The sequence below is a fragment of the Platalea leucorodia genome (assembly GCF_965183815.1).
Source record: "Platalea leucorodia genome assembly, chromosome: W".
NCBI classification, from domain to species: domain Eukaryota; kingdom Metazoa; phylum Chordata; class Aves; order Pelecaniformes; family Threskiornithidae; genus Platalea; species Platalea leucorodia.
Window position 1 is genome coordinate 46,744,751 of NC_138859.1, and position 17,509 is coordinate 46,762,259.

Here is a 17,509-nt window from a genome sequence, read left to right on the forward strand (position 1 = left end):
ACGCACAGCGGGTTCCCCACGGACCTGGAGCGCTCAGCAGCAGGGACCCAGACCCACGCCTCGCTCGCACTGCTGGTGGCGGAGTTGGCTTCTTTCTCTCCTTGCTCTATTCGACACAGGATCACAAGAACAGAAGCAAAGCACCATCTACCAGAGCTCCTTCCAGCCGAGTACGTTGTAGGAGGTAGGAAATGAAGGTTTGGAGATTGCAAAGGAGCAAACCTGACGCCCCCAAATCCTGGGAATAACCTAAGCACTGAGCAATGGGGAGGGCTCTTCCGACGCTGCTGTCGCTCCTGCTGCACGAGAGCCAGCCAGACCGGCCCCGTCGGCACAGACGCAGAGCGGTGCCGCTTCGGAGCGGTGCAGCGGCTTGGGCACGAGGGAGGGCTTAATGCAGCCCCCAAAGGGCTGCTGGTGGTTGTGTGGAGTTTGGCGAACTGCAGATTAGACCCAGGTACCCAGAGTGAGAATTAGGCGAATTCTACCTCCCCCGCCCGCCGGTGGTCGAGTCTTGGCCATAGATCAGAGCTCTGGAGCCTCCCAGGTGGCCAGGTGCCAGAACGCTACGGCGCTTTGATAAACACGGCGCGTGACAAATGTAGGGTTTAATGTGCTGCTGGGCCAGAAGCTATCTGAACAGAAGGAATTCACAATTTTAGAGTCTACAGATGTGGATACGATTTTGTGTGTGTCTGTCACATAGTTGTCTGTTTACTAGAACGAGAAATATTTTCCATTCAAAACCATCCTAGATTTTAATTTTTCCTTGACTTCCATAGTAGTTAAGATGTATTTTGAGACTGGTTAGATTTCTCCCTACCAAAGTCCTTCATCTTATCTCATATGAGATCCCTGTCTTTTAATAAATCTCATCTTTCTAAAAGCAATCCTAGAGCTTTTAGTTCAAAATATAATAGGAGACTTATTTTAATAATCAGGAAAGGAAATGGATTATTTTTTTTGTGAAGAAAATATCTAGAAAATAGTAATAGGAGCATCTGCAAAGGGGAAGTTTAGTTGTAAGCCGTTTTTTTTAATACTGAATGCTTAAATATAGCGGTTAAAGAAAAGTACCATTGCATTCTAAACAGTGATAAAAAGAAAAATGTAAGTGTTCTAAAACAAGAAATGCAGGCTTCTGCTCTGCTCGTGTGGATAATACGATACTGGAAAATTTAAGGTGAAAACCTAAAAAAGGAACTGAAGTAACAGATAGTATTAAGTTTTTGCCAAAAGTTGTAAAGCTATTAGTCTAAAAAAGAAATTTAGGATTGGAAGGATGTTCCACGAGCCAGGAAGGAAATGTTTTGTTATTGAGTAAAAACAACAAACAAAATTGGGAGAGGACAAAAAGGGCATCGTTTATTCTGACATAAAAAAATGAAACGTAAATTGACCTTGTCTTTTATTATGTCAATCCACCTGCAAAATCACCTTTGGCCCCAGCACATTTTTAATGTGTAAAAGCTGTATTTGTAGCTATTTGTATTTGATACAGTTAAAACTGATTCCTATACAGAAAGTGTGGGATGGATACACCACGTTTTAGAGTTCTGGATTTCAAGAGCCTTAACATCCTTAAGAAGTTAAATAATTAAGAAGTTATTATTGCACACAACTTAAGCATTCACCGCAGCATCAAAGGGAAAATGTTTTTAATTGGCAGCACTCCTTGCTGACTGCTGAGAAGTAACAGTGGGCTGCACTGGGGGCCTTTCTTCGGGAAAAGGAAAAGGTGGGGTTAAAGATTCACAGTTCCTGGAGAACGAAATACGTGGTACGCGACCCGACGGCAAAGCTCACTGCTCCGAGGCGCAGGTGACCGGGCGATCCCACCCCGGTGCTCTTCTGGAGTGGAAGTGGAAGGAATACGCTGGTGGTTTCATTTGCCTTGACTGGGGCTCTCCACCGCGAGGACAGCAGTGTCAAGAGTTTCTCCTGGCTACTGCGAAGCCAACGGAGAAAACAGAATCATCTTAAAAAACAGTAATTGTTTCCGCCACTGGTTCTGAGGATGATACGGCGTAGTGTCCGCGGGGGCGAACGGGACCTCTATTTTGGTCACTCGTCATCTGATACAGAAGAGCAAGTCCCAGGCTAATCTGGGTTGTGAACTCTGCGTGCTGCCAGCAACTGCTTGCAGCCAGGGCACCTGGCTGCCACGGCACAGGCTCTGCCAGCCCTCCCTCCTCGTCCGAGCCATCCTCAGGGTCCTCTCCTCCTCCACCCACAGAGAGGGGCCGCGATACGATACGGTGCTTCTAGCTGGTTGCAACACGGCTGCTGAGACAGGATGAAGCGAGGGACTCCAGTTCCCACCTCTGGAAATGCTGGAGCAACCTAAAACCGCCGGTGCCTCCCCAGCAGCGAACCGAAACAGCTTTACCTGCAGAGTCACAACACTCCTGAGGTGACTTAAGGACTACATCTCGGATCTAAGGTGTAAGGTCAACATGCTAAAAAATCTACCGAAGCCTCACAAAGCAGAAGTGACGCTGTAGGGACGCTTGCACTGCACTTGCCTGTTATGTTGTGTGTTTGAATGAAAAAGCCATTGGAGAAGAGCTGTCAGCCTGGCACCACTTGTAAATGATACTTAAAATTCTCTTCATTTTATTTTTTAAAAGTCAAATACTTAGGGTGACAGACTTTTTCTGCCATGGAGATGTCAAGGACACCTGGCTGGAAGGAAAACAAGTAAATCTGTCTGAAAGACAGCATGCACAGGGACCTTTATGCCATGTATAAACTGTGAAATCAATTAACATTTCAGATATTAATACAAAAGTAGTAGCAGCAGCTGCCATCTTCTTTATACAAATATGCAAGCCGACCACAGAAATGCAATGTAAGAAAACAGACTGTAGTTCTCACTTCTTTTATCAAATCAGTTTACTAGTTAATTGGGAAGAAACAGGGTGTTGTAAGTATTACGGCCTAATTCTACAAGTCACTTGCAGGATGAGCCCTAGGCTTGCGCAAGCTGAATTTCATGGCCCTTCTTGAACATTAAAACCAGTGCATAACGCATCCAGTTAGTTTTTAGATAAATTACCAAGTCAATTTATCATATTCCAATTCCATAAACTTGTCAGACTCTCTGATTGCCACAGCTGGCGATGGAGCAGTTTGCTGCGCTGGTTCATCGGAACAAGCCAGAAGTCGTCCCGGTGAGGTCCCGTCTGCCGGGGCGCGAGCAGGCAGGGCGCGGGCCTGCCCGGTCCATGCGTGGGCACCGCTCCCGCTGGGGCCGCCTCAGTGGTACCGCGGTGGGCCCTGCCGCCTCACCAACAGCAACGAAACGTCATTACTTCAACCAGAATGTGTAGTTATTGTCTACACAGTCTGTAAAAAACCAAGCTTACAGCGTCAACTTGAGATGGGTGTTACATATTCAAAGCCATTGGTATGATCCAATGAAGTGATTTGCACGTGAAACTTTAAATTCTAGCAGCGATGCTGCACACTCGCGAAATACCCCGTCCCACGGCAGGAAGAAAGGTGTTACACAAGAGGCGACAGCCAAAACCGTCAGGCTGTCTCCAGGAGGGACCCAATGCTTTCACGCTGCTCCCCTCCGGCGAGGCGCGACAGCAGGGGCTCGGGCGCAGGCGGCGGCCGCCACCGCCGCCCGCAGCACGGCGCGCGGGGGCGGCCCGGCCCCGGCCCTCGCCGCCAGGCAGCCGCCCCGCGGGAACGGCGTCCCGGCCCCGCCGCGGCCGCAGCAGCCGGGCGGCAGAGCCCCGCCGGTGAGCGGTCAGACGGCCGATTCAACAGGGTGCCCCCCGCCCCTCCTCTCCGATCCGCAGCCGGCGCCCCCGCCGCCGGCCGGCAGCCCTGCCCCCGCTGCGGCTCGGCCCCCGCTGCGCCCGCGGAACGGGGACCCCCGCCGCCGGGCAGGGCCTCCCGCGGGCACGGCGGGGCCGGGGCCGCCGGCGGCGTCGCGGCGGGCCTGCCCCGTCCCCGCCGGCAGGGCCGCGGTGAAGCCCCGGGGGAGGGATCGGGACCGGCCCGGCGGCGCGGCCCTGCCCGAGCGCCCGCCGGCACCGCTCGCTCCCCTCCGGGGCGGGATTCCCCGGCCGCCGGGGCTCGGCGGGCGCCGGCGGCGGAGCGGGGAACCCCCCCCCCCCCCCCCGGGCTGCGGGAGGCCGCGACCTGCCCGGCCCCGGCCCCGGCGCCTGCCCGCGCAGCGCTCGGCGGCAGCGCAGCCCTCCCCGCCCCCGGCACACTCCAGGGAGCCGTTTCACACGGAATCACACGGGAGCGTCTCCCCCATCTGTGCAAGCCGAGGCACCCCCACCCCCACCTTCTCCTCAGTCCCGGCAGAGCCTCCCTGCCATTATGTTCCACCATCTCTTAGCCAGGCCGCTCCGCGGGCGGCCGAGGCAGCGCGGACCTTAGCCATGCCCGCCTGAGGCCGCCGGCCGGAGCAGCCGCAGCCGCGGCCGGGCCGCGGGGCCGCAGCAGGTGTGTTTGCATGGGGGTGCGGAGTTTGCATGCGGTGGGGGTCGCCTTCCTCCCGGCCCGGCTCCCGCCTCGCCTGCGCGCAGGCCCCGCCGCGCCGCGGGCAGGCTGCGGCGGAGCGGCCTGCCGGGGCCTGCTCGGCTCGGCTCGGCTCGGCGCGGCTCGGCTCGGGCCGCTGCGGGGCCGGGGCGCCGCGGCCACCCGAGCACCGGCGGCTTCGGGCCGGCTCGGCGCGGCGGCGGGGGGAGGGGGGATCGCTCGGACGTGGCCGTCCCGCCGCCTCCCCCCTTCCCCCGCTCTCCCCGCCGGCGGAGGGGCCGCGGCCTCCCCTCCCCGGGCGTCCCCCGCGCGTAGCGGGGGCCGTTCCCCCCGGCCGGGGCTCGGCGCCGGGCCGGGCTCGGCAGGGCCCGCTCGGTAGGGCCGACCCCGGGCCGGGGAGCGAGCGGGCCCAGCGGGGGGTGGCGCGGGCGCCGCGCTGAGGGGAGGGGGCCGCGGTCCGTCAGCGAGGTGCCCGGGGCCGCGGCGGCCCGCAGAGGCGGGAGCAGCCCGCCCGGGCCGAGGGGCTGAGGGAGGGCCGGCGGGAGCCGCCTGTGCAGAGGAGACGGGGCTGAGGCAGCGGAAGAACATGGTCGTTTTCCCCAGAATGGGGTGGGGATGAGGGATGCGGAGAAAGTGCCAGATCTCGGCTCTCTCCGCAGGGGAAGGGGGGGTGAAGGGTTGTGCCCGAGACCTCTGCTAACAGTTACAGGTGCAGCCCGGAGAGCAGCGGGGCTGGTTGGTGTAGCCCAGCCTGGCAGCTGGCTGGGAGGAAAGCCTCGCTGAAGAGCCATCTCACGGCAGATCCCGGAGAGGATGGGGCTTGGCGCGTAGGCGGAGGTAGTTACTGGTTGTACCAGTGCAAGGGTGAGTAGCCAAAAGAGGAGCGGGGCGAACGATGTCTCGATTTGGGGTGCCTGCCATCCACACAGGAGGAAGGCCCTTGGTGGCAGAGAGAAAAGGGGGAGCGGGCTAGGAGCAAAGCTGCCATGGGCAAAGGCGGGCGCGGAGCCCGCCTCTGGAGGGACTTTGGCACCGCAGGGAGTCGTGACCTTCGTGAGGAATCGCCCCAGAGAGAGATGTGGGGCCGAGCAGGCGGCTGTGAGCAGCAGCCATCTTTGCGGGGTGGGAGCCGAGCAGGCTGCGCAGAGCTGCGTCCCGGCCTCCCCCACAGCTGTGGATGTGGAAAGGCGGGGGGGCTGGTCAGGCGTGGGTCTGCAGCTTGCTGCTTTTCAGTGCCTCCAGGATAGTTGAATAGCAAAAAAAAAAAAAAAAAAAAAAAAAGAGCTCAGCAGCCAAGTCGGTGCTGCTAGGAGGGGGCAAAGGAACTATTTTGCAGGCATCTCGCTGCTGCGGAAATGGATTTCTTGAGGGGAGGGAGGTGCGTGTGTGGGTAATCTTTGTAGTAACGCTGTGCAGAGAAGAGAAAATGCCATTCGAGCGGCCCCAGATGCAGCGAGGAGTGGGGAGGGCGGACAGGAGAAGACCTTGACGGGCCACCCCACGGCCGTGGGCATGAGGGGGCAGATGTGACGTTGCTCAGCAGCCACCCCTTGTGCTGTGGGGAGCAGAGGGGGGAGCAGTCCTTGGTTAGCAGTCTGTCTCCCAGTGCTGTGGCCGAGCCTGCCTGGTGCTGCAAGAGAGATCCTATGAGGATTTTTATTGCGGTCTCTTTGTTAGCTACAGACAGGCACGCACACACTCACAGCTTTCAGCCAGGTTGTGGGAGGTAAGTGGGGGAGGAGAGGAAGGGAGCGTGTGGGGCGGCACTGGGGAGCAAGGGGGCTGCGTGGGCCGGGCACGAGGGGAGCAGAGGGACAGGGCTGCGGCCGTCCCCACCACCACAGAAAAAAGAGGAGCCCCTGCGATTTTCAGGGACTTGTTGGCAACTCAGCGAGGGTTGCCATAGCTTTTTATGTAGGGTGACCAGAACCGGCTGGAACTGGTTTGAGGCAGATCAGCTCCTGAACACAATGCAGTCACTGAGCTACTACAGTGGGATAGCTTCCTCCCTTCATGGCAGCCAAAAGCAGAGGAGCTTGCAGAAAGATACCATCCCAAAACAGTATGTGAATGCACACTTTAGACACACAGCACTGGTATGTGGCTAATATAGTCATAAAGGATTCTGTATATAAATGTACATATTTGCAGTAACTGAGATTACTTTGGCTTTTCGTGCCTTTTTATGCTTAAGGAATGGGCAAGAGCTGAGATTTATGACCCTTATTAAAATATTTTTGCTTTGCAAGGGTGGGACACTGGTTATGCAGTCTATTTTAAAACTAAACTAAATAAAATTGATTGAATGATTTGTAATTGTAGTTATGCTTGTGACTGAAGAATGCTGCTTTGCATGCTGTTTTATTTACAGGGTGCTGTCTTGTGGTTTTCTTCTTTAGGAGACGTTGGGGGGGGGGGCTGCTGTGCCTTTCTGTAAGGCCAAAAGGAAACAATATTGTTGCAGAATTGTGCATAAAAGCATTGCAAAGATGCTGTAAGGCATACTCGTTTTCCCTTTTTTTTTTTTTTTTCTTCCTTGTAGGCCTATTGATTGGGGCTGCCTTTAACCCTTTCATATTTGCAGAGGTAATGCATCTGTGGCAGTAACTGAGCATTGGCTAAAAAAATCTTTCAAAGGTCAAGGTTCACAAGGTGAGATGTGGTGTTTTGGGTATGAATATAACAATAGCATGAAGGTACATGTATGTGAAAAGTGAATCTGGCTCCTGGTTGCACACTTGGCACGTTAGTAAGGAGTCAATTGTTTAAGTGTTACTAAAGAAATGCTATTAACATCCTCCAGTTTTAATAGGATTAAAGCTATTATTTGTAAAGACTTACTGATATCTTGGCTAAATACGGTATTTTCATTGAAATATCTTCTATCCAGATATACATTTTTTCACAATGTAGTGCTATGGAATAGGCCTCTGAGTGACAGTCATAAATTGTGGACCACATGGCAGTGAACTGTTCTGTGTTGTATTACAGCATTACACATTAAGAATTTGCTGTCTAATTATTTAAAGGTTGCTTGTTTGGCCATATCTGAGTAATCCAATACTTAATTCTGAATTAAGGTCTTCAGTGTTAAACATGTACTTGATGTAGCCTATATAGAAAAAAACATATAAATAGTATGGATGGTGTTTCTTAAACTGTAACCCAGGGAGGGTTTTGCAGCAGCCAAGTGGAAAGATGTATTTTAGAGGTTTGATGGAGCTCCAGTGGGTTATTAGTGGCATGACTTATAATATTGTGCAGTAATGAAATAAGAATAGGAAACCGGATGGGCAGTGCATCAGCTCCTGAGGGATGACTACTTTTAACTCAAAGCAATGGATAATGGATAGGATTTTTTTTTTTCTTCTCTCTCTCTCATCTAAAAAATAAATGTGTACTTAGATTTGAGCTGGCATTTGTATCTTATAGTGAAAGCTGAAGGATTCAGAGAGAGGGAGAGGGGGAGAGAGAAGAAAGCAGTAATGACTATAGCAAAGGGAAGAACAAAGGCTGTTAGAGCTTACACATTGGAACACTAAACATTTTGCCTTGGGGATTCTTTTGCTAGAACTGTTACTTCCTATAACAGGAAATCAGCAACTCTAGAATCTTAACCAGTATGATTTTTAAAAAAAATCGGACCAGTCCTGGCTGTGTTAGCTGGTTTGGTAATCTACAATCAAGATAAATATGGAGGCAAAACATTGAAAATGTTCTGTTCTAGTGCGAAATGAGGGTCTTTTCCTCTGTGCTCAGCAGAATAAAGTAGACAGTCTTAAAAGCCTTGAGAGGTTGTGGATATTGGGTAAGTTGTATGGTGGCTGATGATAGGCAGGGTGCCTGCATCAGAGAGTGACAATACAAGGGAACCTTTTTATTTCTGACTGCAGTAGATTACGTAAGGTATTTAGATATTAATGGTAGAAAAGTGAAAACAGCATGCTAATGTTTAGCCTGAAATTATGGTTTTGTGGGTTTTAATGCAGCTACAATGTGTTGTTTCTCAGATTTGATAGGGCAGTAAATAGCGTGCGTGGTGGAGCAAAATGCCTAACAGATCACTGTCCTGATTTCTGTTCATATTTTTCATAATTTGGATGCAGAGGTTCTATATTTGACTATAGACATCTGTAGCAAAATTATGCTTGCAAACATGAATTCTTGTTGCATGATAGGAATAGTATCTATTGCTGCTGCTGATGCATGTTCTTTTCCAAGTGTCAGCTAAAATTCATGTGTTACATGAGAACACCTTTTAGATTTTTTTTTTTTCTTTCTACCAGAATAGTAAGCAGTTTTAAAATTGTAAGTTCCTGGATTGTCACAAAATTCAATATATCTGTTTTGTTTGGATTTTTGAACACGATCTGTACTATGAATTTTTATTTTTAGCAAAGGAGGTTTTGAATTTGCAGGGATTTTTGTAGGCTGTAAGATGAGAAACCTGAATAGATGCTGGAGTCCGCAGTATACTTGGTGAGTTTTATTTTTTCAGCCTAATAATATTTGTAAATGCTCTTCACCGGGAGATACTGATTTTGCACGTAGGCCAGCTTTCCAGCAGAAAATGCTGCTTAATGCTGGAGGGTTGGTCCTCTGTATCAGCAGTCATGATCTCATTTTGCATTGTGGCTTGTCTCAGGTATTTGATCTTGACAATAAGGCTAACGATTTATCACGTTCCAGTCCTCTTTTGAATGAATTCACTAAATTCAGTTTTCTTAGAAGTGTGAATGTGTGTTAAAATATAAATATGCATACAGGTTGCCGGGAATGTATGTTTAAAAAAACGTAAAACTCGACCCTAATGTTTTAGGGCCTGTTTGTTGCTAGTGTTGCACAGGCGGGCCCTGCCTGACTTGGAGTGCTCTCGCTGAGATTGTCTGCAGCTGCTTCACGCTGTTTTTGAGCAAGAATTGCCACCCACTTAAAAAAAGTACATTAAAGGAAATCGGCAGGAAGCAAGTGCCATTTAGAATGTGATTCAAATTTACATTAAATTGGGAATCTCAAAATTCTGTTCATTATTGTTGCACGTACAAATTATTCACGTGTTACTGTCCCTGCCCATTTTACATACAGAAGTACAAAATTAAACCATTTTTATAATTCATTTTTAAGTAGAGTGCAAAAGGAATGGTATGGGGATTTACCTGCTTTTCATTAATTCATCTCCATTTTAGGAGAAATTCGGGAAGTAGCTAGGCCCAAAACCTTGACTGGATCTCTTGATAAATATAGGTAGTTTTCACTTGGCCAGCTGTAGATAGAGATGATCTGTCCAGCTCCGTATCGTGTGGGAAAGGAGATAGCTTGCTCACGTGTTGAAATATCCCTGTTCTTTTTGCCAGCCAAAGGCTGATAATAGTGAACTTTGAAGCAGCTGCATGTGGTGCTCTTTAAACTGTGCCGGAGGTGGTTAGGTGGTGGTGTGAGAAGAGGAAGTGGACAGACCTCAGAAGGCGGCCCTTCTCTTTCCCTTCCTGCTTTCTCTTACCCAAAGAGAACTTGAGATACCCATTTTGCAAAAAAAATAAGAAAGTTCAAAAATGGAGGCGTTAGACTACAAGATGAGGCTTCTAAGGAGTTGTAAACTGCAAGTAATTCTATTTTGGCTGTCAAAAAAAACCCCGTGGAAATTTGCTTAAGAAAACAAATAAAAATTCTCAAGAACTGTCTTTACTTAGTTATACCTACTGCAGGGGAAAAGGACTCATCTTTTAACAGGTCAGATAAGGATCCATAATCACATGCAGGATATAGTAGAAAAAGAGGACAAAGACAATTATCTGCTCTTTTACAGTCAGTTACAGGGATGGCTATGTTTTGAAAATGGTGGTAACATGCTTACAGTTGTAAAACAACTCAAGCTGCTTTTGAGGATATCTTAGTTGTTGGTTTGACCTGGCTTGGTAAGTCATAATTGCAAAACTTAGCTAAGCGTTAAGCACAAATAGAAATTTGCCATCCCTCACATTAAGGACTGCGTAAGAGACTCCTCTGCAGATATCTTGTATTCCTAAGGCTCTAAACCTGAATCCATGGGCAAACCAATTGGAAAAACTTTTGCCTGTATGAATTAACAGCAAACAAGGTAACATAAATTCTGAAGTTTTAGTCTGGCTGCAACTGCATCTGCATTCTGTGCGTGGGGATAAGTATCATCCTCGTGGCCTCTGGGAACTCCCAAATTATTTTGTTTACCAGGAAAAGACAGTGTGCCTACACATGCACTGTAGGTCTCTCTCTGTGCCAGGTTATAGCAATACACCGTGAACATCATGCAAGTGCCATTCAATATCTTTGTGATTTTTTTCCATTATTTCAATTTTTCTGCTATCCCAAATGTCATTTGCTGCCACTGCTTTCATTCCTGGTGTACGTGATGCTGAACTTCCAAAATTTGTATGGAAGACACTCTTGAATTGGAAAGTTAAAAATATTGTGAAGAATTAGAACCAAACTGCACTTTTATTCAAATCAACAGAATACACTTGGTAGTGCATTGACCTTGGTGGGTTTATTGCTTGTTTGTTTTCAGCATTTGCTAGTTTAAAACAACTCTTGCAGCCAGTGTGTGGATTAACAGGCTTTTGCGGTATTCTAGAATTAGATGAATAAAAGTAAAATGAGTGGAGGAGTGGGTTAGTTAAATAATTTGTTACCGTTTTGTAAATAGTTTAGCACTTACTCTAAAATAATACTGTCTTTTGTGTATAATACTGAACAATATTTTGGATTAATAGTTGAGAAAGGTTAGCATTCAAGTTTTTTTTCCTCCTTACGGCATCCAGATTTGTTTATTGCATCTTAATTGTACAGCTCGCGTGAAAGTAGATCAAAGTCAAATGTGAACTGGTACCGCCTGCTGTGGAAACAGGCCGCAGAGACAGCCTTGTAAATCACAACCACGAGCTGAGCTTTGTGTAGCTTCTTACCCTGTCCCCGTTCCAAAATGTCCTACCTGACCGCGGCGTGAGCTGGGATCGCGCTCTGCACCAGCAGCATATGGGCAGCGATTCGATAAGCTCCCATAGCTTGCTTCCGTTTGATGGTGCGCTCTAAAATGCATTTAGATGTTGTTGTAAGCCGGTGGTAAGGCGAGTGAATGTGAGTAGGCCTGAATGCTAAGTAATGGTTTAAATCCTTTTTACTGTGAGGGTGGTGAAATGCTGGAACCTCTTGCCTTGAGAGGTTTTGGGGTCTCCATCTTTGGAAATACTCAAAACCTGACTGGACGGCATCCTGAGGGTCCTGCTGTAGCTCTCCCTGCTTTGAGCAAAGAAGTTGGGAGTTCCAGAGGTCCCTTTCAACCTCAGCTATTCTGAAATTCTGTGTAATGCCTGTTGAAAACTTTTTTGGGCTAGTAAAGAATAAATCTTGAAATTCTTCTGAAGCTGTCAACAGCAAGGTTACTGCATTGAGTAAAAAAAAAAAAAAAGCTAAAAATTTTAATAGTGTTAATACTGGGTTAATACTGGGTTATCCTCCAAAGCTTTTTTGAGGGGGAGGAGGAAGGAAGAAAATTGGTAGAATGTTCTCTTTGAAAACCAGAAGTGGAAATTCCACTTTCTCTTACTCATTGAGGCTCATGCATGGAGACAAATTGGATTTTCCTTTTTCTTTTTTTTTTTAAAGGCAGGTAGATACGGTGTATAATGTTGAAATATCAGATTGCTTGACTTTTAACTGTAAAACACCCCATACTTCAAAAAGATGTTTACATAAGGACTGGCGTGACCTTATTGATACTGTGGATGGTAAATGAGACCTTTATCCTAAGAAATCAAAATGCTGCCTATTATGAAAGCTGTATTTCTGGAAGCAGGAATCTGTCTAAGTTTTGCAACAGTAACAAGTCATGGGACCTTTGATAAGTGAAAAGGAACGTGTATTTTATGTGAATGTGATAGGCATTGCTGATTGTGGTTAAAGCGGCCTCTTGCGTATCCTGCTTGCCTGCTGAGTATTTCAAACCGCACCAAGTTGTGATTTGAGATGTGGTTCTCATTTCCTGAAGAAGGTTTGGTGGTTGAATTAGCATATTGCTTTTGTCTTTCTTTCAGATACTTAGCTTTCAAAGTAAATAATCAGAAGTGTTAGTTGTGATTACTAATACGTGTTTAATAACTAATGAACTGCTCATAATCTGTGTATTACGCTGATGTTTGCCTAATGTTAGGATGTGTATTACTGCAGTTCTGATTGAATCACTTAAGTCGTCTCTACCTGATGAAATTTCTTGGCATAGCAATACAGAAACTTAAAAAAAAAAATACTTTTATGCTGGTTAGGCTGGTATTACTCCCTGCGTAGGCATTTTGTTCCAGAATGAGCATGATGTTATTTAGGCATCATTACGCATGTTTAGAAGCGGAGTAATTATACCAGATTATCAGAATTTTGTTCTGGAATAGTGTGTCTAACTGGGAATTTATACCAGTCTAACGATAACAGAACAATTATTATATGTGGCTATACCAGAAGTGTTCTTCCAGAATCAAGACATTACCATATGCTAGGCACTGAAAAGTGGTGTCTCAATGCTCTTGTTTTCACAGTACTGAAAGGAACACTGATTGTCTTTGAAGAATATACAAAGGAAAAAGTCTCTGCCCTAAGGACTGTACAGTCCACAACTGTACATAGTACAAATGGAGGTAAAAACTGTAGGAAGAGTTTAGGGAAGGTAAAGGAATCTAGTCACAAGAACATGAATTCCATAGGTAGATGAAAATTAAAGTTGGGTTTTTTCCTATTTCCTTAAATAATAAACAGACTTGATGCTGAGGGAAGCTTGAGTTGAGTAGTTGTTTGAACAAAAGCGTGGAGTTACATATTGTAAGTTTAGACAGTTATGTGGGATTTGAAGGCAAAGGGTAGGAAATTAAATTTAATGCGGTAGAAAAGACAGGGCTAGTACAGACAGTTAAAGCAATTGCAGAGAGTCACCAGACTTGTGGTTGAGCAGTCAAGATTTGGATGAGCAGGAGGGTGAGTGTCAAGGAGGAAGAGTTGGTCAGTTCTTTAAAGGTTAATGATGAAATAAAAGAATAAAAATTGAGCATGTAAGACCATGCTTGGGATCCAGAAACAGTAGTAGAAGCCTTCATGTGTAGAGAATATTAATTGGAAAAGTATTGGAAAGGGAGGAGGATTATTTGTCATTGCTAGGCCTGGAAAGCTCGAAGTTGTTCTTGTACCTGACAGACAAAAATCAGAAGTTTGAGTGGTTTGGAGATACATCCTGTCTGGGAGCTGCCAGATGATTCTCTTTTCTTGTCTTCATTAGGCTGTGAAGTTCCCCAAAACGAGTCTGGTTTGAGTGTTTACAATTGCTTAGCTTTATGCCAAAAAGTACCTTTTCAATTTCAGCAGCAATTTATAGGCAGCTCGGTCTTTTGGAGAACACTGTGCCCCATCTGCAGCTCTCCTAAAGCCCAAGCTACAAGATAAATCATATTTAGAAAGTGAGAAAAAAATGTTTTCTCCTGTGTGTTTCTCTGTTCCCCCCCACCTTGACAGAGTACAGGAAAGGGTAGGTTTGTTTGTTTTTCCTCATATGGCTGGAGTCCCTCCACCTGGAACGGGTATAGATACAGGGCTTGAGGAGGAGTGACAAAAATTCCATGTAGTAAAACAAAACTGCCTTTATTGATCCTTCAGAAGCAGCTATTTACTTCTAAGCCCTGGTATTTCTTTGGTTGATATTTATGTCATTGCATATTTGAGCCTTCCTCACATCTACACAAATAGTTGCTGTAAGAAAGCGGTGTTTCAAAATGGTTTCTGGAATCCCTGATAATAGGGCAGAAGCTCCCGGATGCACTGCATCTTGCAGATGTTTTCCCCCTTTTCTGGAGATCAGCCTTTTAAAATCTTTGGATACATCCTTAGGCTTTCCATCTTAACAGCCAGGATATGAAGGCCCCAAAAGGTTTACAAGAATTTAACTATTTCTCGTGGGTGTAGCATCAAATTCTTGTCCTGCTTACTTCTTCCACTATCAGTAGAAAGTTCTCACGGACTGGTTCTTGTTTTGATGTAATTACCCAAGTGAGTGCTTCGCTGGAATGTGTTATCAGATCAACTGGAGTAAAAAGGCTAACTGGGAAAAGTAAGACAGTGGAACAGTCAAGGGGTATCTTCCTTTGGCTAAAAACCTGTGCCGTTTTCTTCATGCTGTTCATAGGAAGCACTTACTTCAGGAGATGCATTTCCAAAGAAACAAGAATGTAGAAAGCCATGCATGCATGCTTTCAACAAAGCATGAACAGAAACAAAACAATCTTGGTTTATTCTCCAGAACTTAATTTGCAACTTAACGTTTGATTAAGATATTGATGCACACATAGGGGTGGGTGTTGTCACCGAAGAGATTAATGGAAATCATGAAGTAAGTATATTCAGAGTCTGCTATCTTAAGTTTTTAAGACTCCCTGGTATCTTCCCAGCAGTCCTATCACCCACCATCAAAAAACCAGAACCCAGAAGCATTGCACCTCACTGCTCCGTGGCTCTCTAGCTGTGCAATTCCTATGTATCCATATCCAGAATTTTTTTCCTTTCCGTTTACTTTTATCATTGAATAATCAGTAAGCAAAGTAGTGCTTGAATTTTTAAAAAGAAACTGATTTTCTTTAATAACTTTTCTCAAGTAATTCAAGCACCCTAAAGGTTGCAGATCTTACGACAAAAGTGATAAGCTTTGCCTGGTGTTCTCCTGGTAAACGTCAGCAGAGAGCCAGGTGGAGAGGCGGGGAATGGAACTAGTCTGCGGGAGGGAAAAGGAAGGTTACAAAGGGAGACTGTCATCTGAAAATGAAATAGTACTTTGGACCCAGTCAACACATCTAAGAGCTGACTCTTTATGTGAGTACCCACAAAATTAGGGGTGTTTAATTTATTGTGTCAGCTATCTATTGTTCTTCGTAATATATGCTTCAAGTTAGCATTCCTGTGTTTTCAGGTGAATTTTGTTTCTATTATTTAGACTAAACTAAAAATGAAAAAAATTTTTTTCGGACAAAGATGTTTGAGGAGCTAGGGGTCTTGCAGGTTGTTTCTTTTTAAGTATGTTTTTGCTTGTTTAGTCTGAGGAATGTATCCTTGATTGCACACCTTGTGGACTGTTTCTCAGTTCAATTCTGAAGATCATCTTAATGGCAGCCCTCTGATGCTAGGTTTTTACACCGTTGTGTGTCTCTTTGGAGGCACTGGGCTTTGCTCTCAGCACTTTAAAAGCAGTTCTCAAAGAAGTTCCAGTTCCTGGAAAATCACGATTTCCTAGGGAACCAAGAACTTGCCTCATTTCCTGTTCTGAAGTATTTACAGGCATCATGTTGGCCTAGAGAGGGAATAGACTAACAGCTTGTCTGGCAGCCAAGGTGTCGGTTGATTTTGATCTTGGATGGAAGGTGGAGTTTTATCCTTAAGGGAAGGAGTTACTGAAGTTTTTGGAGGAAAAAAAGGAAGGAATGTGGCTCCAGAGTCCTGGCAGTTGTGGTAGAAACATAGTTTATATACTGAATCTTCAAATGGTATATTAGAATAGTGAGGAAGAGATTAATAAAATGTCTTTAAAAAAAAAAAAGGTTACAACTTTGCTTACTTGTTTATCAAGACTGGCCACGTCTTTTGTCCCTTTTTGTTTAACTTAGATTGCTTTAAAACTTGGAAGAATGGGAGAGATTATTCATAAGGGCAGCAGTAATTCTGGATCCATCATGTAGAAGAAACCATTCCAGTCTCATGCTCTGGTAGAGCAGAGGAGTTGTTCCTTCTGCATACACTTGAAAGACAGTTGCAGCTTTATGCAATGTGCTCTCTCTGGATAAATTCATGATCTTAGCTTTGCAGACCTCTGAAATCTTTTGAGGTATTTTCCCGTTTTGGAATTAGCCTAACCAAGTTTCTCAGTAAAGGACAAATGTATCTCCTCTGCTACGCAGTTTTGCTCTTAAAACATACTGGGATAAAATACTGTGTAAGTGGGCCTTTGCTTAATTCATTGCTATTGCTAAATGTTAATTAAACTCCAGCATATGTAATCAAAGGAAGTTTTAGACTAGAAAGACTTTCTAGTTCTTTTTAAGTGTATATAATAACTGTAAAAAGACACCTATGGACAAATGTACAATCAGAGTGCAAATAATTAGTATCTCAAATCATGAAAAATTGTGTCAGTTAAGGCTTTGTTTGTGTGGTTTTACATGGATTTGATACGCTTTGGTCTCTGGAATCTTTTCCATTTAATTCTTATAACAACTTCCTTTGTAATTTTGATATTAATGTGTGTATGTATTTTCGTATTTATTAGAGAACTGCCTTTGTAATTGTGGCCCTTCACAGGATCTTGAAATCCTTCAGGCAGAGGGTGGACTAAAATCCAGGCCTGCAGAACTGTGCATAAGTGTGATAATCATCTTGCTTTGGTATAGGAAGGCATCTGCTGCCACATGTGCAGAACGCGATGGGTTAGCTTCTGATTATACTGCAAGAGAGCTGAGCTGTACTGGTTACTTGTCTAGTCTCTTTTCTTAAATCTTCATGTTCATTCTATCCCAATTACTAGTTTTAAGTGCATGAGGGCTAGAAACTTGCTTTTGAGTAAATGATTTTAAAATTTTATAATTAAACAAATACACAATAAAACCAGAATTACCAGCATTATGAAACAATCTTATGTCTGAGAAGTATGGACTATAACCATATGCTTTACAAAAGTAGTGAAGTCTTGATAATGAGCACTTATCATGATAGGCTACTATATATTGTCCATTAAGTAAAGGAATTATGAGTTAATTAAGAGAGTAAATTCATCAGTTGCAATGGTATACTCATATTTTTTTAGGGAATCACATGCTGAGTTCAGCTCTGCAGAAGGACTTGGTGTAATGAAAAGGAGTCAATAAGTTAGACAAAGTAACAAAACCATTAAGTGGACCATGTAAACAATTTTCAAAACTATTACATATTTGTTTGAAGGTATTATGTGAAA

The 17,509-nt window shown here is 45.5% G+C and overlaps 1 protein-coding gene across 7 annotated transcripts in view; it reads left to right on the plus strand.

The window, feature by feature from the left end:
• Positions 1 to 4,221: 4,221 nt before the first annotated feature.
• LOC309601991 (zinc finger protein 532) overlaps positions 4,222 to 17,509 on the plus strand; it is a gene marked incomplete at its 3' end in the record, with an annotated part of 50,359 nt that continues 37,071 nt past the window's right edge. Inside the window, exons 1-3 of one of the 7 annotated variants that reach the window (XM_082335253.1) lie at positions 4,222 to 4,470; positions 5,210 to 5,370; positions 7,049 to 7,158. Of the gene's footprint in view, positions 4,471 to 4,829; positions 4,882 to 4,941; positions 5,096 to 5,192; positions 5,371 to 7,048; positions 7,159 to 17,509 lie in introns of those variants that run through there. The other 6 variants (XM_082335254.1, XM_082335255.1, XM_082335257.1 and 3 more) reach the window with 6 other exon arrangements.